This window comes from Sminthopsis crassicaudata, chromosome 6 (assembly GCF_048593235.1).
Source record: "Sminthopsis crassicaudata isolate SCR6 chromosome 6, ASM4859323v1, whole genome shotgun sequence".
In the NCBI taxonomy this organism is placed as follows: domain Eukaryota; kingdom Metazoa; phylum Chordata; class Mammalia; order Dasyuromorphia; family Dasyuridae; genus Sminthopsis; species Sminthopsis crassicaudata.
Genome location: NC_133622.1, coordinates 237,374,159 through 237,380,275, shown reverse-complemented (window position 1 = coordinate 237,380,275; position 6,117 = coordinate 237,374,159).

The window sequence follows — 6,117 nt, the reverse complement described above, 5'->3', positions numbered from 1 at the left end:
CTGCAAGGAACGTCACTGTTGCTGTCCATGGAAGACAAGTACTTATGTATCATTCCAAAATGAAGGTAAGGCTCATTAGGTGGTGAGGTGGGGAAGAAAAGCAGGCGATGGTAATTAAAATAATGGTAGAATTCAGAAGTTAGGTCTTCTATCCCATACAGAAAAGTAGAATCAATACTTGGAATCAAACTCATGAAATACCATTTGGTTTGAGGAGTTGGGTCTTTTCCAAACTTCTTTCCCAATAAGAGCAGACTAGAGGGGGAAAATATATAGAAGTTTAAGTATGCTCACATAGGGAAAGAAGTTAACAAAAGTGTGATGTTCTTTCCCAACAACTCAAACTACAGAGTATTCCATGGGTTTTGTTCCAAGTATTGAGCCTCTTTTTCGAAGTTGAGATATTCTTGATGAGAGATGATCATCAGTTCCTAATGGGGAATTAGACCTCATTTTTTGAGGGGCTACACTTTACTTTTAGTTTCTTTTCAGTTAGAAAGAATACAAAATAGGGAGCTTATTGGGCCAATCCTAAAAGACAGACTGAATGATATCAATTTTAAAAGAGAGATTCATCTAAAACCAGAACTGAACATCAACCAGGGGCACAATGCTCTGACTCACAAGTTCTTATTGCATCTTCCTGCAAGTCACTTGACAGGCCTTCATTGCTTCCCTTCTCCCCACCTGCTTATTGATGCTACACTAGAGACTTTAAGCAATCAATATTCGAGATAATGTATACACTTGGGATAAAAGTTCATTTTCTTTTAAATGGGTCCCAGTTAACCCAGGCAAACAGGACCATTTCTCTGCAGATGAGAAGATAATCGCAGCCCTGATGGAGAGATGAGCTCAGATACAGCCAACATAATAACCGCATCCCTGACCATCCCCTATATATGACCCACACATTCATACACGCATATTGCTGCTGTTCTACTTTCTGCTGCATCAACAGAGACTGACCTGGTAAGTGACTGTGCCTTAGTACCTGAGATAGAGATCTGTACAACAGGAGAGAATCAATGATTGCATGCTTGCAGCTTAGCTTAAGATTCTACTGAATGAGCTAAATGAAAGTCAGCCACTCAAAAAGCAAAGTAAGCACATAGCAATGGTCCAGTCCCTGTGCTGAGTGAGAGGAGGTAAAAAAAGGCAAAAGCACTGCCTGCTTCAAGAAGTTCAAAGTCTATGGGGATCTCCAACATGCAAAAAACTGCAAACGCAGGCAAGAGACACATAGGGAGAGAGGCAGAAAGAAAGAGACAGAGACACTAGAGAGAGATAAGGACAGAGAAGGAGACATAATATATACATAAAAAAGAAGATGTTTAGATAATGGCTAACTGGCAGACTCTTCAAAAAGATAAGACTTTGGCTAAGATCTGAAGGAAGCTGGGCAAGCTACTTATAAGAAAAGGTGTAAGAGACTGAGTGATTAAAGATAAATAAATCTAATCTTCCTGTATCTGTATGCAGAGGTCCAAGAAATAGCACTCCCAATCACAATAAAAAGGAATGAGGCATCAAATGCCATCTAGAACTGGCATTGAACCTGCTCCAATGCCAGCTGAATATTGCTCAACCCTTCCTGCTTTGGGCTTCACTTAAGGCAGGGCTTCTTAAATGTTTCCCAGTATTGACCCCTTTCACCTGAGAAATTTTAATGCTAATCCATATATGGAACTAGAAAAATTAAGTCTAAAATCCAACATTCATTAATAACAATTCATAAGTTCATGACAGCCACATTCAATTACCAGCCCCAAATGGGGTTGTGACAGTTGCTTAAGAATTGTTGACCTTAGCTCAGTGAAAGGTAGAGATCAGTATGAAATTAACTGACAAGAAATTCTGACGTTGAGATATTTTCTCCAAAAAGCATCCATAGGCACATATATGGCAGGCATTGGTTACATTAGAAGAAGATGGAAAGGGAATAGTTTTCCTTAGTCTGTCTCTGTCTGGATTAATAGCATGTTTGGCATATAAGCCTAGATCTGTTAATGAGCACAGGAATTGCCTCCTCACTACCTAAGATGGCATGTTCAGGGTCTGCAGTTTCTTACTGGATTTGGAAAAGAAAGTATAACAATAAATAATTGAAAATGAGCATTTTCAAGGGAATAATTTTCTGGGAAAGATGGTACATAATATCAGCATGGTTGTATATAGAGGAACTGCCAAGAAAAAAGCTCCATTTGTAGAAGAGAAGGATGAAAGAAGTGATAGTTTGGAGAAGGAAAGTTAAGGACATGAGGGACACAAGTAAGGGGGGAATGAATATCTCTAATGGAGTTTCAGTGATATAAAGCCCAAGGTGTGTTTCTGAGAGGGTAGTCATTAGAAAGCCTTGGGAATTCCAGGAAAAGTGAATAGTCAATTATGGATGATAAAAATATTGTCTTTGTTGTAGGGATGAAGTCTCCACAATGGAGGTTAATTTGCAGTAACTTCAGTCAACAATTTTTCCCAAAAATTCATTGAGAGAAACGTCAGTAGGATCAAATGAAGAAGATGAGAATAATTGATGACTGAGGTTTCTAGGAAAAAAGCCATGATAAAATAATAACTTAAGGGATAATAGATATGAGAACAATGGAGTTGAATAGCTTCATCAAAGAGGAGAAGGTGGACAAATTAAATGAATATAAACAGGTCTCATGACTGATTCTAGTGACCATATGGTCTTAATCCTGTACAGACACAAGAGAAATGTCAATCATATACATAGTAAGAGCACCTCCACAAAAGTATCCCCTGAAACGAGGGCAACCAAAGCTATCCTGCTTCTAGTAGCCACCTTTGTTTTGTTTAATACATTCAGTCCCATTTGTATATTCCGTATGTGGTATTTTAAATCCATAAACATGTGGATGATACATACCTCAGCGCTTCTCTCTCTTTGTTATCCAACAGTCAGCCCATTTATTCTGGTCAGCATTAATAAGCAGATCCCCAATCCTTGTGGTTGTTAATAGTTTGAAAAGTTACTGAATCTCCCTTATCATGAAATGCCTATCCCTATAGAATATGTACAGAGGATTCTGGGAAAATGGCATAGTAATTCAAAAAATTCAAAGTTTTCCTGATTCCTTCCACAAACTAGAACAGCTCATAGTAAATGTAGAGCATGAAGAAACATATAGGACTGGTGGCAGAATTATAGACCTTATCAAAAATAGAGCAGACTAGGGAAAAATATATATATATATATTGGAGTGGATGTTTGGCCAGTATGAATTGTAAACTCTTCTGGCCTAGAGGAATTAGGGGAATTCATAGGGGAAGTGAGCAAGTAGTACTGGAATTCTATTCACAGGAAAAATAGATTACAGGGAACAAAATATATCCAAAAGAATATAGAAAGTGTTTAAATTTATGAAAAAATAAGAGGAGCAAGGAATAGGATGGAGGACATAGAAGGATAAGTAAATTAATAGGAATTATATAAAGTATGTAGACTATGGAAATTGGATAAAGAATGAGGAACAGAGTAAGGGTAAGAGGAAAAGGGAATGAACCTTGAAGGGGAGATTATTCTTTTTTTATTTTTTTTATTAATTATTATAATTGTAACATTTTCTTTGACAGTACATATTCATAGGTAATTTTTTTACAACATTAATCCTTGTACTCCCTTCTGTTCCAAAATTTTCCCCTCCTTCCCTCCACCCCCTCCCCTAGATGACAGGCATTCCCAAACATATTAAATATCTTATACTATATCCTAGGTACAATATATATGTGCAGAACAGAATTGTGTTGTTATTGTTGTTGCAAAGGAAGGATTATATTTGCAAGATAAAAATAATTTGGGAAGAGAAACAAAAAACAAAACAAAACGGTGCTAACAGTTAATACTCATTTCCCAGCGTTCCTTTTCTGGATGTAGCTGATTCTGTCCATCAGTGATCAATTAGAATTGGATTAGCTCTTCTCCATGTTGAAGATATCCACTTCAATCAGAATACATCCTCATACAGTATCATTGTTGAAGTGTATAATGATCTCCTGGTTCTGCTCATTTCACTTAGCATCAGTTGATGTAAGTCTCTCCAAGCCTCTCTGTATTCATCCTGTTGGTCATTTCTTAGAGAACAATAATATTCCATAACATTTATATACCATAATTTACCCAACCATTCTCCAATTGATGGACATCCATTCAACTTCCAGTTTCTAGCCACTAAAAAAGGGCTGCCACAAACATTTTGGAACACACAGGTCCCTTTCCCTCCTTTAGTATTTCTTTGGGATATAAGCCCAGTAGTAGCCCTGCTGGGAAAAAGGGTATGCACAGTTTGATAACTTTTTGGGCATAATTCCAAATTGATCTCCAGAAGGGTTGGATTCTTTCACCACTCCACCAACAATGTATCAGTTTCCCAGTTTTCCTACAGCCCCTCCAACATTCATCGTTATTTTTTCCTGTCATCTTAGCCAATCTGACAGATGTGTAATGATATCTCAAAGTTTTCTTAATTTGCATTTCTCTGATTAATAGTGATTTGAGTAATCACGATTTTACCAAAGTGAAAGAAGCCATCCTGTGTGTAGTCAATTGTTCAAGGATCTCTCCCTGGAAGTTGCAGAAAAGTGTTTTATTTCACATGTACTGAGTCCCAGCCAAACTCTCATTCTGGTTAAGGTTTTTAAATAGCTGAAGATATTCAACCTCATTTAAGAAAATGAAGTATCATTTTTTTTTCCTTTTGGATCTGATGTTACTTTCATATTTGTGGAAATATGTGTAGAAAAATTGTCCATTTTTAACATATATTGGATCACTTGGCAACTTGGGGAGAGAGAAGAAAGAGGAAAAATGTTTGAACACAAAGTTTTGTAGGGGTGAATATTAAGAATTATCCATGCATATATTTTGAAAATAAAAGGTTATAATAAAAAAGGAAAGAGATGTAATAAGAGAGGACAGAAACACAGCATGTGGTACCCATCAATTGGGGAATGGCTGAATAAATGATGACAGATGAAGGTAATGGAAAGCTATTATTTTATAAGAAATGATGATTAGGATGATTTCAGAAAAGCTTGAAAAGATTTAGATGAAATGATGCTTAATAAAACCCGCAGAATCCTGAAAACTTTGAACACAGCAAAAGAAACACTGAGTGATGAAGAACTGTGATGGAACTGGCTCTTCTCAGCAATAGAATAATCCAAGACGATTGCAAAAAAAATTTTGGATGGAAAATTCCATCTGCAGAAAAAGAACTATGAAGACTGAATAAGGATTGAAGTATCCTATTTTAATGTTTTTCTTTTGTTTTGTTTCTCATAGTTTTTCTCTTTTGTTCTGATTTTATTTCCCATGGAAATACCTTTAAAATGATTATACATATACAAACCTGTAAAAAATTATTTGCTCTCTTGGGAATGGGGAAAGGAGAAAAAAATTGGAACTCCAAATCTTCTAAAATTGAATGTTAAAAACTATCTCTACATGTATTTGGAAAATTGAAAATGAAAATAAAAATTGTTAGTACGTATTTGGTGTATCTCTCCAAATCTCCAGCTTAATACATTTGATTGAGGAGGAATATGAGGCAAGGGGAAATAACATATGAGAAACTTAGATCAGCAAGGAATGTCACTGTTCTTGTCCATGGAAGACAAGTACTTATTTATCATTCCAAAATGCAGGTCAGGCTCATTAAGTGGTGAGGTGGGGAAGAAAAGTAGCCATTGGTAATTAAAGAAATTCTAGAATTAAGAAGTTAGTTCTTCTATCCTATACAGAAAAGGAGCAACAACACTTGGAACAAAACTCATGAAATACCCTGTGGATTGAGGAGGTGGGTAAGAACATCACACTTCTTTTCCAAACTTCTTTCCCAATAAGAGCAGACAAGAGGGGGAAAATATATGGAAGTTCAAGTCTGCTTACATAGGGAAAGAAGTTGGGAAAAGAAGTATGATGTTCTGGCCCCAAAAAGCAAAACACAGTATATTGCATGAGTTTTATTCCAAGCTTTGATCCTCCTTTTCTGTAAGTGTTAGAAGCTGAGGTAACCATGACCAGAGGTGATCATCAGTTCCTAATGTGGAATTAGCCCTCATTTTTTCTGGGGTTGCACTAGACTTTTAATTTCT